Raw genomic sequence first — 20100 nt, forward strand, 5'->3', positions numbered from 1 at the left:
AATAACTTTTATGCATGAGATATGCATAATGAAATTTATAAATTAAAACTTATGAATGTCTTTAACACAAATTCTCATATTGAGAATGTGTTAAAATACAGACAAACCAAAAGTTTTTTGATTTTTATAGTATGGAAATTGGCCATTGAAAATAAATTTCAATTTTATTCATGAATATTATTTTAAGTTTTAGAGGAAATTTTTATTAAATGTTATTTAATATTTGGGAAATGAGAAGAAAGAAAAATCAAAAAGTTATTTCTGCAAAGTAAGATCCAAAAAGTTTGGAACTAAAAAATTGTGATCGAAAAGTTAGAAGAGTTATTTCACTCTTCGGTTCATTAATTGGCTTATGCAAATGGATTCCGCATCTTGCGAACGATTTGTACAATCTCTCTCGGCACAAGTGTCAAATAGACCCATTTACTAATGTGAAGTGTTCAATTTCCACCACGAACTAAATTAAGTGTCAAATAGACCCATCTTCCAGTTAAATTTGTTCGGTGGCTGATATTCTTTTTTTTTTAAAATTATTTTATTTATTTATTTATTTTTAATAATTAAATAGGCAACCTGTAAAAAATACCAATCGAGCAAATTTAGCTAGTAGATGGGTCGATTTGACACTTAATTTAGTTCGTAGTAGAAATTGAGCACTTCACAATAGTAAATGAGTCTATTTGACACTTGTGTCATCTCTCTCAAGTACTTTTGCACCTCGAAGCTGCAAAAAAAAAAAAAAAAAAAAAAAAAAAAAAAAAAGTTGTCCAGTCCAATTATATATTAGAGCAGAATCTGATCACTAATATACTAATCTAGACTAGAAAGAGAATCTTACAGCTCTGCTACTTGTGCTAACAGCTAGTGCTGGCTTCATCACATAGATAAATGCTAGTAGCTTAACAAAGACAAACTAATTTAGCCATGGAAAAACTGAACCTAATTGATTAAACTGAATAGAACCTAAAAGTAGTTCATTTGATTTTAAGGTGAACGATTTCATTACAAGGGAAATTGATAGAACTTTGGGGGATCAGAAATAGAAACAGGAAAAGAAACCCATGAAAGTGATGGAGCTACCAGCTGCCAAAATGGAGCGTTGCATTATGGTTACTTCTAACGCTTAATCATAGAGTTCTTTAGTTATTTAGTTGTCATATTCTACTTAAATCAATTGGTGATAAATATGTGGACATTAACCATTTAATCACATTCCTCCATGAAAAAAAAAAAATCACATTCCTCCATGATAAGCCACGTATCGAATTGAATAGGAGCTGAACTCGGCCAACCCGACCGACGCCCAACAACACAGATATCCAACAAGAATTTGAGACACACAAGGGTCGTTTACTTCAGAAAACTATTCTCTATTTTCTGTTTTCTAATTTTTCAGTTTTCTATTATTTGTTTTCTGTTTAGAAAACTTGTTTACTAACATACACTTATTTTTTCAAATTTAGTTTTTTATAGTAACATTATAAAATTAACACAAGTTTAATTTCAAGCGATTTTCATATTTTATATTTAAAATATTTTTAGATTAAATACTTATTGTGTTGATTAAATATTTATTATAAAAAATAATATGCTACTTTTCTTAGAAACTGATAAATATATTCCTAATGTGCAAAAGTCGCACCACATGTTTATACTTTATTAATTAAAGAAGAATAAATAAAAATCATGGCTCTTCTAAATGGGAGGTCATGGCTTCAAGTCTCAATAAGAACAGTATTGACTCTTTGTGTTTCAGTCAAGGACGGAGCTTTTGTGGGGGTAGCTGCCCCCCTCCTTCACCCTACCCCTGCATTAAATGTTATGTAAAACTTATAATATTTATGTTTAAATTATTAATAATTTGAGTAGTTTAGTTGGTTGAATTCTAATTTTTATTTTATCTCTTTCATTCCTTCACACGATAAATTAAATATTTTTAGCATAATCATTTAATTACAAATTAAATGTTCTTTTAATCTACTATTTATGAATCTTTTAATTAATGTAATATACAAGTTTATAGTATGCTTCATTATATTCGAATTAATTTAGAAAAATTTAAAGTTGATCTAACTAAAAGAAATTAAAATTTAAAAGTATTTATGAATATAATGTTATTCAAATTATTTTATCTAATTGATTATGTTTTATATTTGTCATAAATATTTTTCACATTTTTCATCCCACTCAAGTAATTTTTTGCTCCGACCCTAACTATTATGTAATCTATCAAAAACATTCTATTGTAATTTATAATGTATTTTGTATTTTAACCTTATTATGGTTGTTTGATATTTTGTTATTGACATTATTTCTAACATCATATCATTTAAACTTCGCCCCACTCAAATGGTTTTCTGGATCTGTCATTGACTTCAGTAGGTTGAGAAAATAGTTATGAACAAATACTATATCGTAACAGAGTCAGTAGTAAAAAAAAAAAAAAAAAAAAAAAAATCATGACTAGCTCATTTGTAGGGAATTTGAAGGAGAAATTGGGAGTAAGTATAGTCATCCTAATTTTATTACTTATATTTTTTAAACATTTTGGTTATTTCTTTTCGTTACCAATATTAAAATCATTCCAAATAAATAGTATGTTTTTGACCTGACTCTTCAATGTCACGATTTTAACACATCACATATAAATAAAAATGATTAAAATTAAATAACTTTGTGAGGTGTAGAAAATACAGTGGCCTTTGTTTGCAGATGAACATGACGGCCCTGTTTGGTAAAAAAATTGGTCTATAGGTTAATTTTGGCCTATTTGACCACTATTAATTATTTGATTTAGTTAAAATATCAATATAAATGTTTAGTTGATTAGCTTTTTGCAACTCCAAAAGGCTAAAATTCAAAAAATTACTCCAAGCAACTTTTTCAATTAACTTAAAAAAAAAAAAAAAAAAATTATACCAAACAGCTATCAGCTAACAGCTAATTTACCAAACACTTTTCTACAATCAGCTAATGTTATCAACTATTTATACCATCTAATTAACACAATCAGCTAACAACCATTTTACCAAATAGGGCCGACAGCTAACTAATTAATGTTTATATTTTAATGAATCATTGAATTGTTAATACTGACAAAAAATAATATAATTAACTTATTTACTGAAATATTAAAAATCCAGTTGGGGTATTGATTGTTTGTACTTTAATAAATTGAGAAAGTATGTTTAGATAGATACAACACTCTAAGAATTAATAATAATAATAATAATAATAATAATAATAATAATAATAATAATAATAATAATAATAAGATGGAAAAATTAATATTCCAGGCAGCCAGCACAACACAGGGCAAATTAATTTATATATATATATATATATATATATATATATATATATATATATATATTGAAAACTAGGGCAAATTAATATATTTTATTTGTTACGTTTAGTAAACTACGGCGGCTATAGGAATCGAGAATATTTTACAGCCATAGCTTCATCAATAATATCACAATATGTCGTTTACCCCCCAGTTGCAGGAAACGACAACGAGCGCATTCACTTATTATAGTCCCCAGTTTTCATTAAAAAAGTCAACTGACTTTTCGTTACTGACACGGTCGGTTTTGAATTTTTATAGTTTATAAATAAATAAAATCCTACCAAAAGTATAATCGCAAATTTTAAAATCAAATCATAAAAATTCTACTAACTTACTATCTCCAAAGTTGTAACAAACAAAATAATTTTTAAAAAAATCTTAAAACTACTTAGCTAGTGGCTACCAATCGTTATGCTGTGGAACTATGTTCACCTTGCAGGGTGGACACGGTTCTATGTTCATAATTATTGAACGATATGTTCATAATTATAAAACTATATATTCATAATTTTTTAACATCATATTCACAATTATTGAATCTATATATTCATAATTACAGAACTATATGTTCATAATTATGTTCACAACTCTATGTTTATAATTATAAAATTATATGTTCATAATTTTTGAACTATATATTCATAATTATGAACAGTTTTAGAACCGTGTCCACCTTGCAAGGTGGACACGGTTCCACGGCATAATTTGCCAGCGACTACCTGCTGGGCATGTCGCTATCGTTTGGAATGCAAGTAGAAAGATCTGTTAGTGGGGAGAATCAATTTCTCATGTGGTATTGGTGGTGAACTGGTGAATGGTACATGTTTTAAGTTATCTTAGCTCTGCAGATTCAGTGCTTGAGACATCATTTGTGCTATTGTGGAAAAAGAACCGTTCTGTCATGCCTCATGCTCAATTAATTAGGTCCTAATTATTAGGAGAGAGAAGTGATTTGAGGAAAAAACTGATGAGTTTCATGATTAATTACATATTTTTTTATTTAATTTCTTAAGTAGTTAAAGTGAAAAATAAATATTGAGTCCTTTAAAAATTGAGATTATGTGCTCTTGGGCATTTTGTACAACCCAAAATCCGGCTATATAATTAGTGATTAGTTTGACCATTTTCACCCACAAATTAGTTTACACAAAAAAAATGTTATAATTCATAAGTATTAAGTATTAATCATAATAATTATTCTATAGGAATTGAATTTTACACCATCCAGGATTACTAACAAAGCAAAGTTATTGGCCCTGTTTGGTAAAAAATTGGCCTATAGACCAATTTTAGCTTATTTGACCACTATTAATTGTTTGATTTAGTTAAAATATCAATATAAATGTTTGATTAATTAGCTTTTTGCAACTCCAAGTAACTTTTTTAATTAGCTTTTTGAGAAAAGAAATTATACCAAACAGCTATTAGCTAACAGCTAATTTACCAAATTTTTTTTTATAATCAGCTAATGTTATCAACTATTTATACCCTCAAATTAACACAATCAGCTAACAGTCATTTTACCAAACAGGGCCATTACCTTATTTTAAATTACTTAACTAATTGAGTTATATACCGAGAGCGAATTAGTTGGTTATTATATATATCTTATTATAGAGGAAGATGAGGAATGTATTCAAATTTTTATATATGCTTTTGTCCCATTCAAAATTTTTGTACCTTGTCTTGTGTTTTGGACTTTGGGCATTGTAGCTTGCATTCTCCTGGAGAGTTAAGTCCCTACTCCCTACTGTGATAGCGCGGTTTCTTCCTATGCCTATTTGTGAGTGCCTAGCTCCTATGGTTGCCATTAATTTAATTTGTTACACTCAAATGTACCTCTGCATTTAAAGCTCTTGATGTATAATTAACAATTGGCTATAATTCTTTTTCACTCTTATAAGTAGATGTCACTGTCATATACTCATATCATAACATTGGTAATTCAATACTATTTTTCTAAATCTTTTGAAATTTCAACTCTTCTTCAAAATATAATATAATAATATAATAAAAATTATTAAGATTATTATTAAAAAAAAAAGTGATCAATTAAGATGCTGCCAAAAGGTACCACAAATAATGTCATAGTGTAAGCTGTCATATGTTGAATAAGCCTGCACACCAATTCAACTAGACAATATATATTTTTAATGGATCGTGTCCCGCCACAGCATAGAAAAAGGGCAAATTATGTTGTGTATGGTGCACACGGATGCAAAAACGACGTCGTTTTACTTAAATAAAAAAAAATCATTTTTGATTGCCGTTAGTTACGTAAACATATGTTCATAATTTTATAATTTCACATTCTGGATTTATAGTTATGAAATTATAGATGTGTAGTTATGTAATTATGGATTTATAGTTATGAAGTTATGGACGTGTAATTATGTGTGCAATTCTGAATGTATAGTTATGAAGTTATAATTTTACATTCTGAATGTATAGTTATGAAGTTATGGATGCGTAGTTATGCAATTCTAAATGTATAGTTATGAAGTTATGGATGTGTAGTTATGCATGCAATTCTGAATGTATAGTTATAAAATTATGGATGTGTAGTTGTGCAATTCTAGATTTATAGTTATGAAGTTATGGATGTGTAGTTATGCATGCAATTATGAATGTATAGTTATGAAGTTATGGATGTTTAGTTATGCAATTCTGGATTTATAGTTATAAAGTTATGGATGTGTAGTTATGCAATTCTGAATGTATAGTTATGAAGTTATGGATGTGTAGTTATGCAATTCTGGATTTATAGTTATGAAGTTATGGATGTGTAGTTATGCAATTCTGGATCTATAGTTATGAAGTTATGGATGTGTAGTTATGCAATTCTGGATGTATAGTTATGAAGTTATGGATGTGTAGTTTTGCAATTCTGATTTTTTTTTTTTAAGTTAGACGTCAAAACGACGTCGTTTTTGCAACCGTGTGCACCATGCGGTTGCAAAGCATAATGCTCCCTCTAGGGCAATTATACCATGGATCAAGGTCTATCTTGCATTGTAAACCCTGGTTCAAAAATAAACTTCAAATTCTATATCTATAATTGACACATTTTGTATTTGCACATGATAGTTTATGTATCTGTAGCTATCATATTATGTGTAAGCAATTATCAAAGCAGATTCTATATCAATAGTTGACACATTCTATACTTGTAGTTAATAGTTTTTGTACCTGTAGCTATCATATTATGTGTCAATAATTATCAAATAATTTATTTACATGTACAGAAACTATTAACTATAGATATAGAAAATGTTAACTGAAGGTACATAATATTTGTATCAGGGTTCATAATACAATATAACAATTGCCTCTCTAGCCCATGATAAAACCTCAGCCGAAATAATTATTCTTGGCAAATTATATCGTGCATTGCAGTGCATAATCGATTATGCACCGCGCATCAAAACGACGTCGTTTTGTTAAATGAAAAGAAACGGCATTCATCTTCCGCCGTTCCGCACCCTTCCGCAAAAATTAACTCTGTTATTCAGTTTCATTTTGTATACACTGCAGTTTCAGTTCAACACAACTACAGTTTCATTTCGACATAACTACAGTTTCATTCGATATTTATAGACTCAAATATGTGAAAATGTTATTTAATTTTATTTTATATACACTATAGTTTTATTAAAACACAACTACATAATCATTTTGATATAATTACAGCTTTATTGTACAATATACATTCAAATATGTGAAATGTTATTCAGTTTCATTTTATATACACTGCAGTTTCATTTCACTACAACTATAGTATCATTTTGATATAATTGCAGTTTCATTTGTCGTGGGACAGTATCGGTTTAGATATACTTTAATGTCAGTTAGTGTTTAATACACCAAACATGCAGACTCCGTTAACAGTAACGGCGTTGTTTTTTACCGCGGTGCATGTGCACCGCAATCTACGATATAACGATTGATTATTCTTTCACCGCCCTATATACTAAGCCCAACCTCATGCCATTATTGGGTTGCCCACCTCTATGGGCCTACTGAGTGATTATAGCCCACTAGTCCCTAGGTCCATCAATTAACATTAATTAAAATTTAATTATATAATTAAATGAGTGAATAAGTACAAAGATTAGCCCGTCTTATAACGAAAAATATCCATTTCCTCGTTTAAATTTTTTATCATAAATTTCCATCTCTTAATATACTAATAAAACCATTTAAATAATTGTTATGGCGAGAGATAAGAACGTTGGTAAATTATTGTATAGACTATGGTCCACACAATTTGTGTGGACCATGAATATAGGATACATTTTTATATATTAAAAGTATATTATTTATATACTGAAGATATATTAATTGATAGTATATATAAAATAATGTACACTCAAATAATGTACTTTTAGTATACAAATAATGTACCTTTAGTATATTAAAAATGTACTTTTCATTTATGGTCAACACAATTGTGTGGACCATGGCCCATGCAATAATGATTGATCACAAAATATCAAACAGCCTTAATAAGGTTAAAATACGAAATACATTATAAATTACAATATAATGCATGTTTTTTATAGATTACATGCGTGCTAGTTAGTGTCGGAGTAAAAAATATACTTGAGTGGGGTGAAAATGTGAAAATATTTATGACATAATATGAAACATAATCAATTAGATAAAATAATTGAATAACATTATATTCATAAATACTTTTTAATTTTAATTTTGTTTAGTTAGATCAACTTTAACTTTTTCTAAATTAATTCGAATACAATGAAGATAATATAAAATTGTATACTACATTAATTAAATTATTCATAAAAAGTAGACTAAAAGAGCATTTAATTTATTAATTAAATGATTATAAAAAATAGACTAAAAAATTATTTAATTTATCTTGTGAATAAATGAAAGAGATAAAATAAACAAGAAAAGATAGAAAATTTGAACGTATGACATAAGCATTTTAACATCAGATTTGGAATTCAACCAACTAAACTACTCAAACTTTTAGTAATTTAAACATAAATATATTTTTTAAATAATATTTAATGCTATGTATATATACATACATATATATAAAGGGATTGGGTGGAGGGAAGGGGCAGCTGTCTCCACGGTAAATTATATCATGCACCGAACTTCTAAATGACGTCGTTTTGTTTAATGAAAAGAAATGTTACCCATTTCGCATCGTTCTGCACATTTTCGCAAAAAGTAACTCTGTTATTCAGTTTCATTTCAACACAACTACAGTTTTATTTCGATATAACTACAATTTCTTTGGTAATGTTCTCAAAATAAGTTAGTAGCTTAAATAAGAACTTATTTTGAAAAGCTACCATAGGTAGCGTTTCAAAAATAAGCTAGGAGCTTCCTAACTTTATCCTTATTATTTTAAACAAGTATTTTAACTCGTGCGTTGCACGGTGATGGGGAATATACTCCGGGTTCAGGCTCCCTGTACACTCCGTGCTCCTACTTGGGTCGGGTCAAACGGTTCGAGTTAGGGTCAACGGGTCAAAGTCAACCCACCAAACCATGACCCTATAAATAGGGCCTTAGCCCTCCAAGTTATGGGGTCCCTTCTCCTCTTTCCACTAGAATCTCTCTCTCTTACTAAACACTCTCCCTTCTCTCTACAAATACAAAAGAGCAATTATGAATAAAAGGACTTCTTGGCCTATATCTCTTCTTCCTTGTTCATACTATATGGACATTTTACATTACATACATACGGTACATACATTTTATGAGTACAACCGGGAATTAACATTATCACACGGAGTAGATTTGTTATAAAATTTTAAATATATTTGGATCGATATACAAATATAAATTATAATAATGAATATTATATAGTAAAGTTGATAAAATGAGTTGTATCGATAATGTTTTCTATGTTATCCTTGCTTGAATTCGAGCAAATAATTGCTCAATTACCCATGCGATGCACGTGTGCGCTGTGCGATACGCGTGCGATGCGCGTGCAATGCACGGATAAAAATAAATAAATACAACGACCCATGTTTAGCTTAATTACCATAATAATTATTAGACAATTATTATTAGGCAATTATACTAATATCTATACAATTATACTTTTATATCTTAAGTATATTCATTTCCACCATATCACATTTACTTTTTTCCTCCTCTTTCATATCTGAATGAATTAATTGTAATTATTAGAAAAAAAATCTAACGACCCATATTTAATTGTAATTGTAATTATATTAATATCCGTATAATTATTAGCTTAATTAGCGTAGAAAAAAAATCTCGTAGCATGACACAATCTATGCTAGGTAACCTACGTAGGCAATTGCATCAATCTCGAATGGTGTCAAAGGAGAAACTCTATGGTCCAAAATCCTAGCAATATTATCTTGAACTATGTGTGGAACAACATAATTGACCACATTCCTTGGCACCCCGTTTTCATTTTTATGAATTGCTTTGTGTCCCGATAGTGGCTCGAGGAGTACTACTCTGAAACTGTACACATCGCTCTTGGTCATTAATAGTTGCAACCTGTAATACTCTGGATCCATGTACCCCATCGTACCAGCTGCTCGTAATGAGAGGTGAGACTCATCATCTTGGGGTCACATTAAGGACAACCCGAAATCGGACACCTTGGTGATCCATGTGGTGTCCAGCAATATGTTGGACAACTTGATGTCGCGGTGGATGACTTGCAGTACAGCATACCCGTGGAGGCAATCAATCCCTCGGGCCGCATCTAGGGCGACGCGAATTCGCACGGTCCACGACATGAGCGGTGAGCTTTCAAGCCTATGGAGATGATCATGAAGTGTGCCATTTTCCATGTACTCAAAAATTAGCTATCTCTCATTGTTATCCTCACAATAGCCCAATAGCCTCACTAGGTTTTTGTGATGGAGCCTCGACAAAAACTCAAGCTCATTAAGGAAGTCATTATCTTTGTCCCCATGTTGGTATTTTGTGCCGCCGCCGCCGGCGTAGGATGAGGAGGTGGAAACCTCAACCCTCTTGATAGCCACTCTCCGCCCATCTTCTAATATCGCATGGTACATTAACCCAAAACTACCTGTCCCAATTCTATGCTCCTCCGAAAAATTATCTGTCACTTGTTGCAACACTAGTAAAGAAAACCCTTCCAAATGGCCACCATTTCCCATACTTAGCAATTGGCTGAGCCATTTTTCCAAGACCTGTGCCAAGGCTGCCGCCGTCGCTTCAGGCTGAGCTTCCGTAGCCTGGCTGCCGTGTTCAGAAGCCGCTTCTTCCTCGTCTAATCGGCCGGAATCATGTATTCTTAAGCCTCCTCTAATGGTGCAGCACCTAGAGAAGAGGTAACATATAAGGGCTAATACTCGTATCAAAGAACCAGTGCATCCCACCACAAGAAATGTCACATTTTCTCCATCACAACGACTGTGATTTCCCGAGGTGGCGTTGGTAGAATCGACGGCGGCGGTGACGACAGTGGCGGTTGTGAAGGTGGATTCTCAGTGGGAGTTTCAATGAATATTATATAGTACAGTTGATGAAATGGGTTGTATCGATAATGTTTTCTATGTTATCCTTGCTTGAATTCGAGCAAATAATTGCTCAATTACCCGTGCGATGCACGTGCAATACGTGTGCGATGCGCATGCGATGGACGGATAAAAATAAATGAATACTACGACCCATGTTTAGCTTAATTACCATAATAATTATTAGACAATTATTATTAGGCAATTATACTAATATCTCTACAATTGTACTTTTTTTTTTTATCTTAAGTATATTTCTTTCCACCATATCACATTTACTTTTTTTCCTCCTCTTTCATATCTGAATGAATTAATTGTAATTATTAGAAAAAAAAAATCTAAAGACCCATATTTAATTGTAATTATATTAATATCCGTATAATTATTAGCTTAATTAGTGTAATATTTATTAGTCAATTATACTAATATATCTAGTATATTTAATAATATAAAAATAATATAATAATTCTGTCAAAAAAATAATATAATAATCACATCATTTAAATTTTATGAAAATGTCTTTTTTAGTCTTTTTACATTTATCAGCTTATCAAAAACCTAATTTTACTAAACACTTTTAAGCATAATCACCTAGTTAACAACGGCAAATTATGTTGTGGAACCGTGTCCACCTCGTAAGGTGGACACGGTTCCAAAACTGTTCATAATTATGAATATATAGTTCTATAATTATGAACATAGAGTTCTGAACATAATTATGAACATATAATCCTGTAATTAGGAATATAGAGATTCAATAATTGTGAATATGAAGTTCAAAAATTATGAATTGTGAGTGTTATTAATAATTATTGTTATTATTATTATATAACATATAGTAGTTAATGTGTGGTATTAGATTAAGTCTAATGTAATGGCCTAGTAGATAGGAGAGTTTAGAGGTAGACTTTGATATACACTTCTGTAATCCTATCTACCAGCAACTGAATAGAATTTGAATTCTCATCTGGTATCAGCCTAATCGATCCAAAATTCTTTTCTCTCCCCTTCACCCCATCCGAAAACCACCCACCACCGTACCCAAATTCTTGTCTATCCGCCAATGTCGTCGAACTCCTCACAAAGGACTACCGCTCCCGCCGATAGCCCTTCCTCGGCTGGCTCAAACCCGCTAGCTGGAGCACACCACTTTATATCGATGAAACTCACTTCTCGGAATTTTCTATTCTGGAAGACTCAGATAATCCCGTTCTTACGAGGGCCGGAGTTGGAAGGTTTCATTGATGGAACTCATCCGTGTCCGCCGGCAACGCTCCCCACCACGGATGGCGGCTCCGGCTCCGATGCGGTAACGACCACCCCGGTGCCGAACCCGGCGTATAAGCAGTGGGTACGCCAAGATCAATTCATTTTGTTCCTGTTGATCTCGGCGATGTCGGATGAGGTCCTCCACCTTGCGGTTGGTCGGGCTACCGCGGCCGAGGTGTGGCATTCGGTGTGCACGGCATTGGGCTCCACGACTCAGGCAAGATGCCTGAACCTGCTTGGACAGTTCCAGTCCCTTCGACAAGGTAACGCCACACCCACAGAATATCTCGGTCGGGCGGAATTGTTAGTCGAGGCTCTAGCACAAGCCGGACAGCCGCTCACCATGTCCGAACAAAACCTGTATGTCCTCCGTGGATTGCGGCCGGAATACCGCTTGTACGCCGCTGCCCTCACCGCCAATACCCCGGTTTCCCTTCCCCAGTTGGCTGACTATTTGCAGGCTGCCGATTTTATTCTTGCAGATGAATTCGGAACTGGCGGTGGCAATGGAGGTTCAACGCATACAGTGTTCTACGCTGGTCGTGGCCAGCAGCAGCATGGACGCGGCAGTAGCCAGCCGCATGGTGATGCAAGCGGCCGGAATCATCGTGGCGGCAGAGGCGGGCGCAATCAGCGCGGTGGTCGAGGCGGGCGCGGTGTGCCGAGGTGCCAAATCTGCAGGTCTCAGGGGCACACTGCGGTATATTGCTACAAAAGATACACCACGCAACCGCCGGCCCAGGCACATATCACGGTTTCCGGAGAGTCGCCGGCGTCTATCGCACCACCGCCCGAATCGTGGTATCCCGATACGGGTGCTACGGCACATGCGACCCCGGATGCAGGCATGCTGACCGCCTCAGATGAATACAATGGCCTGGATACACTCCGGGTTGGGAATGGTACAGGTTTAGTAATCTCTCGGGTTGGCCATGCATCAATCCCATCTGAGTCTAAACAGTTATTTCTGTCAAATGTGTTACATGTCCCTAATTTAACTGTGCCATTATTATCTGTCCAGAAATTTGCTACTGAAAACAGTGTGTTTTTTGAATTTCACTCAAATTGTTTTATTGTGAAGGATTCCAACACCAAGGCAATATTGCTTAAAGGTCCTACCTCCGGAGGTCTATACAAGTTACCCGTGTCCCGGAGTCATTTTGCGTTCGTCGCCTCTCGTGCTACGCCAACAATCTGGCATCGCAGGCTTGGTCATCCTCACCGTGTCGTTCAGAATAAAATTCTAAAACACTGTCCAGTTCAGCAAAATAATGTTATTTTAGAGTCATGTACTGCTTGTCATCTTGGCAAGTCTTGTCGCTTTCCATTGAGTAGAATTGAACAATCTAGCGAAAATGTACTAGAGTTAGTTTATACGGATATTTGGGGGCCTGCTCCAATTATCTCGTCTAGTGGTTTTCGGTATTTCTTGTTGTTCATCGATGATTATTCTCGCTTCACCTGGTTTTATCCATTAAGGGTAAAATCAGACATCTATAAAATGTTCAATTTGTTTCGTGTCTTGGTAGAGCGACAGTTTTCGCGCTCTATCAAATCCATTCAGTCCGATCTAGGGGGTGAGTATCGCAAATTGCATGCCACCTTTGAAAGTCTCGGGATTAATCACCGACAATCCTGCGCATATACGCACGAACAAAATGGAAGGGTTGAGCGCCGCAACAGACACATTGTCGAAACGGGCTTGGCCCTTCTTGCTCAAGGGTCGGTCCCACAACAATATTGGGATTTTGCCTTTGAGACCGCAACGTGCTTAATCAATTATCTACCCTTTTCCGCTATAAAATTTGAAAGTCCTTACTACAAATTATACAAAAAGCTTCCTCCATATCAATTCTTAAAGGTCTTTGGGTGTCAATGTTACCCGTACCTAAGACCATACAACCGCAATAAAATCGAGTACCGTTCCACTCCATGTGTCTTCTTAGGTTACCCGCCATCCTTTAGGGGATATAGGTGCATGGATCTAATCAGTGGGAAAACTTATACCTGTCGCCATGTTCGTTTTGACGAATCTGTGTTTCCCTTTGCAACAGGTTGTTTACCACGAGTGGACGAGTCGCAGCCCGTGCCGTGGGCTTCTGCACCCATAGTACCAATACAGGGTACCGGGTACACTCAGTTTCCTACTCTCAGTCCTGACCCTGAGCCACTAGCTCATGAGTCACCTCCTTTAGCCATTGAGCCACATGCTCCTACGGTTCGTGGACGAGGTCGGCCTCGGGGAAGGGCGCAGCCTCAAGACCGAGGTCATGTCATGCGGTTACGGCACATGACTCATGGCAATGCTGAGGAATTTCATGCCCTGACTACCACAACAGCGGCGGACCCAACTTGCTACTCTCAAGCTGTTGGGCACGCTCACTGGAGAGACGCTATGGACCAGGAATTCAACGCCTTATTGCACAATAGCACATGGCGTCTAGTCCCACCTGATCCCAACATGAATATAATTGGATGCAAGTGGGTTTTTCGCACTAAGCGTACCGCAGATGGGGCTGTGAAACGACATAAGGCACGCCTGGTAGCTAAGGGGTTTAACCAGGTGGCAGGAGAAGACTTCTTTGACACATTCAGCCCGGTTGTTAAGCCGACTACAGTACGTATGCTATTTTCCTTAGCAATTACAAACAAATGGGTCCTACGCCAACTGGATGTTCATAATGCCTTCCTCAATGGCCATCTAGCTGAAACTGTTTACATGAAGCAACCACCGGGTTATGAAGATCCTACTCACCCAAATCATGTCTATCACCTACAATGCTCACTATACGGTTTAAAGCAAGCTCCTCGTGCCTGGTTCAAACGGCTGCACGACTTCTTATTATCTGCGGGGTTTTCTTCGTCTAAAACATATGTCTCCCTATTTTATCTCACTTCAGAGGCGTCGCAGGTTTTCCTCCTCGTCTATGTGGATGACATCATCATGATGAGCAACAACACCTCCCTACTTGATACTCTACTGGGTCGTCTTGCAACCGTGTTTAAAATTAGAGATCTTGGCAAACCGGGCTTCTTCTTAGGCATTGAAACTGTTGATGTTTCTAGTGGAATGATTCTGTCTCAACGGCGCTACATGACTGATTTGCTTACCAGGGCTGGAATGGTGGACTGTAAACCCTTGACTACTCCGGCTTCAGTTACTCGCTCGGCAACTCCGTCTACAGAACTGTTTGATAATCCGACACAGTATCGACGCATTGTTGGGGCTCTTCAGTATCTCACTATCACACGGCCCGATTTGTCCTTCTCAGTTAACCGTTTGTGCCAGTTCATGCACGCTCCGACTATCGACCATTGGGCAATGGTTAAGCGGGTTCTTCGGTATATTAAGGGGACCCTTCACTATGGCTTACATCTGAGTGCATCACCCACTGTCTCTATTCATGCTTATTCGGACTCCGACTGGGCTGGGTGTCCTGTTGACAGGAAGAGCACGAGTGGTTATGCAGTTTTTCTCGGGTCTAATCTTATCTCCTGGCTGTCCCGGAAGCAACGCACTGTGGCTCGTTCTTCAACCGAAGCTGAGTATAAAGCCCTTGCCGATTTTGCTGCTGAGGTTACTTGGGTTGTTTCATTGTTGCGTGAGCTGGGACTGCACACCGGTCAACCAGCTACTTTGTGGTGCGATAACTTGGGGGCTACGTATTTGTGTGCTAATCCCGTGTTCCATGCCAGGACGAAGCATGTGGAGATTGACTATCATTTCGTGCGTGACAAAATTGCAACAGGGGACTTCAAGGTCAACTTCATATCAACCAAGGACCAGCTAGCTGATATTTTCACCAAGCCCCTTACAGGTCCGAGGTTCACTACACTACGAGACAAGCTACATGTTGTTTCTCACCAACCTTCCGCTTGAGGGGCTGTGTGAGTGTTATTAATAATTATTGTTATTATTATTATTATATAACCTATAGTAGTTAATGTGTGGTATTAGATTAAGTCTAATGTAATAGCCTAGTAGATAGGAGAGTTTAGAGGTAGACTTTGATATACACTTCTGTAATCCTATCTACCAGCAACTGAATAGAATTTGAATTCTCATCTGAATATATAGCTTTATAATTATGGCGAGCAGGGCATAGTGCAAGAGGTCGGGAATGGCATTGGTCGGGAAAAACACAAAGCAGGCGTGTCGGTCGGAGGCGGTCAGGTGATACGAGGCGTGGTTCGGAGGACTGACAGTGGTCGGACATATATCCTATCAGAGGTAGTTCTCACTTCAATTTGTTGTGTGATTTGAATACTCTGTCAACAAATCCCGTAGTTAATATGATTGGCTTTAATATTTTTTAAATTTTTTCATGGTATTAATAAAATACTTGGTAAATAAATATATAGCGTTATTTTGTATTATAACTTTGATATTTAATTAAAAAATAGTGCACAAACAAAATAATAGACAATATAGTGAATATAATCAATTGATGAATTTGAATGTAAAGTATTTTTACATTGGAGAAATATAAAGACAATATAACTAATAAAATTATTTCTCTTAATTAATTTATTGATAATGAATAATTTTTTTTTTAATAAAGACATTGTAGGGACAATGTAGCGAATATAATCAATTGATGAATTTGAATGTAAAGAATTTTTATATTGGAGAAAAATAAAGACAATATAACTAATGAAATTATTTCTCTTATTTAATTTACTGATAATGAATAATTTTTTTTTTTTGAATAAAGACATTGTAGACACATAATTGTAAATGAAAGAAAAATGCATATGTATTATTTTTTGTTGTAGCTACTAAATTATTGTTTCTACAATTCAAATAAGAGCCAATAATGTTAGGCCCTTAACTGGAACAAAAAAAATGTCGGTAGTAGTTGTTTCTTAAAATGAATGGTTCATATTATTTTGATTTTAGTATCTTTTAATGATTTTCCTTATTTACCCTCTATTATATTATTTTCTTCCCTCAAATAACCCTAAATTCCGTTAGTATAAACTTTAGTAACGGAATATTCTGTTAACTATTTATTATTTTTAACATGCTAATTAATTTATATAAGAAAGGTCTTAGGTCCGAATCCCATCTCAATTATAGTTGGCATAATTGTTAAGCATATATTATGAATATGTTAAATATATAATATAAAATTTAACATAAACTTTCGTCAAATAATTAACCCGACTAAATCCATAGCATTCAAAGTTGAGCATCAATAATTATAAATCAGGAACTACTTTAAAATCATTTGATTTTCTTGAATTTTAAAAAAAAAAAGTTAAGTTTTTTTTTTAATGTTTAATTAATCTTTTTTTTTTTTATTATTTAGAACAAAACTTAATATTTCAATTATGCTTTTGCATTATTAGAATGATTTAGGTCATTATGGTATTAATATTTTTTGTATCTTTTTTATAATATAATGGTACAATTGTATATTACTTTACAAATATTATACTATTATTATATTGAACAAGTTTATACATCAAATTTTTATCTAAAGAAATTTGTAAGTTAATTTTTATTATATCATTATATTAATATCTATTGTAACCATATATTTTGAATTATTAATTATCATCCTCTATTGACAGCAATTGTAGGAATTGTCATGGACAAACTCTCAAAACAATTTGTCTCAACAAGGAATGAAAATTTTTAAAAAAAAATCATTGATTTCATTATTGTTGATGAAAAGTATATACGACACTTTATTACTATTATTAAATTAAATAAATTAGTAGCTACAACAAAAAATAATACATATGCATTTAATTAATTTAGAATTAGATGTCTATAATTCTTTATTTAAAAAAAATTATTCATTATAAAAAAAATTTAAAAGAAATATAATTTTATTAGTTATATTATCTTTATTTTCTACAATTCAAAGATTAATTCCTTACCTTCAAATTTATTAATTTATTATATTCACTAGATTGTTCATTGTCTTCTTTTTACATTATATTGTAATTAAATATCAAAGTTATAATAAAAACATGTTATATATATTTATTTACCAAGTATTTTATACAAATATAATAAATATTAATATTTTGTTCAATACTTTCACATGATAACCTACGACACGCATCTCACAACACATGAAACATGTAGGCGAAAAACTACCACTACTCAAAAATGCTAAGTGAAAATATTGTAAATTGCAATGTTTGTATTTTCAGTGGCTTGGAATAAATTTTTGCTTCAAACTGTTGAATAACCAAACACTTTTTTTAGCATTTTGATCTTTGGGTTACATCATATTTACCAATCGTCTAATAACTTTGGGTTACATTATAATTAAAAAATTTAAATTTTTACTACTTCATCTAAATTCCTTAAATTAGGAAGTTCTTTATTCATAATAATTTATTCAACAATAATGGTTGAACTAAATGAACACTGAGCAAAACACCTAAAGGACTGATACCATTGATTCATTCATTGAACTTGTATATATATGCATTCATTAAATATATCATATACTATGAGTTACATATTTAAATAAACAAATTTAACTTTAAATTACTTATGTATGAACTTCTCATATATAATCTTGCATTAATATACTTTCAAATATTTATTTAATTATAAATATTGTGCATTAACTCATTTGCGCAATGCACGTACGTCTAAAACTAGTGAAATAGTAAGAATAAAAATACCTTTTTATCTCCTAATAATATATCACATAAGAATAAAAAAACATCCAGCATGCCATGGTGTACCACATCCCAATGGCTTAATGACTTGATGAACATGAATGTACCAGCTTTCTTTTATTGGGGAAACATTTTTTATGGAATCAAATTGAGAATTAATAAATGATGGAGTAGAGCGAGGTGAAGATGGCGTTATATGTGAAAGAAAACATATCAATGATGTGAAAAAAAAATGAATTAATTAATAATCAGAGGAATTGAAGTATAGCATATGAACTTCATTTTATGAGCACAACAATAAGTACATAAAAAGATCTTCGATTTTAAAGGATATTATGACAACTTCACCAATCACGTACCATGTGGATGCTTAATTTGATAAGTATAGCATGACAATTACGTTCTCATAAAATAATTTAGTATAGCATGACAACTTCACCAATCACGTATCATATTTAATTTAATAATTAAATTAAAAAATCTAATCAAACTGTAATAAAAATTAATATTAAAAGACAAATTTAATAAAATAATGTAGCATTACCCTGTTAAAATCATGAACTGACGTCACTATTAAAATTTTATTTTTATTTTAAATGAACGTAGCATCACCAAGTATAAATTAGCTTTATCCTTCTCCCAAAAAATTAGCTGTATCCTATATTCATCAATGGATGACACCTTGTCATGGTATATGTATACCAGTTGTCTCTATGTAAACTCAGCCTCGTAATTCTAGCCGTAAAAGGATTACAATGTGTTAAACCAATCTAGGCTAATTGGTTCGAACTAAATAAAAGTCAATAGGTAATAACTCTTGTTGGGTATGGGAGTTTAACTTGTGATTTTATAGTTACCAAGTCAAAGTATGACTAGTTTGGTCAAATGTTAGAAGTTGAACTTATAACTTTAGGGTCACTCGTCACACTTGTGTGAGACGAGTCGGGTCAGTATAAAATTGCAATACTTATACTGAAAAATGTAATACTTTTTAAGGACAAAAATGTAATAATACTAATTAGGAATAAAGTATATGTTAGGAGTTGAACTTATAACTTTAGGGTCACTGGTCACACTTAATTGTGTGAGACCGGTCAGGTCAATATGAAATTGTAATACTTATACGGAAAAATATAATACTTTTTTTGAAGGACAAAAAGGAAAATACTTGATGTACTCCCACTTTATACTCCCAACTTATACTCCCTCTCACATGTTCTTGATGTAGACAGTTTTCTGTGGACCCACATGTTGAAAATAACCAATCCTGGTTTGCCACCTCAGGGAGTACAAATGAGGGAGTAGAATTTGGGAGTACATGTA

The 20100-nt window shown here is 33.5% G+C and overlaps 1 pseudogene; it reads right to left on the reverse strand.

Annotated features, from left to right (window-relative positions):
* Positions 1-9633: 9633 nt before the first annotated feature.
* On the reverse strand, positions 9634-11017 carry LOC109151133 (annotated as a pseudogene).
* Between the last annotated feature and the right edge of the window lie 9083 nt (positions 11018-20100).

Source organism: Ipomoea nil, unplaced genomic scaffold (genome assembly GCF_001879475.1).
Source record: "Ipomoea nil cultivar Tokyo-kokei standard unplaced genomic scaffold, Asagao_1.1 scaffold2283, whole genome shotgun sequence".
Taxonomy (NCBI): domain Eukaryota; kingdom Viridiplantae; phylum Streptophyta; class Magnoliopsida; order Solanales; family Convolvulaceae; genus Ipomoea; species Ipomoea nil.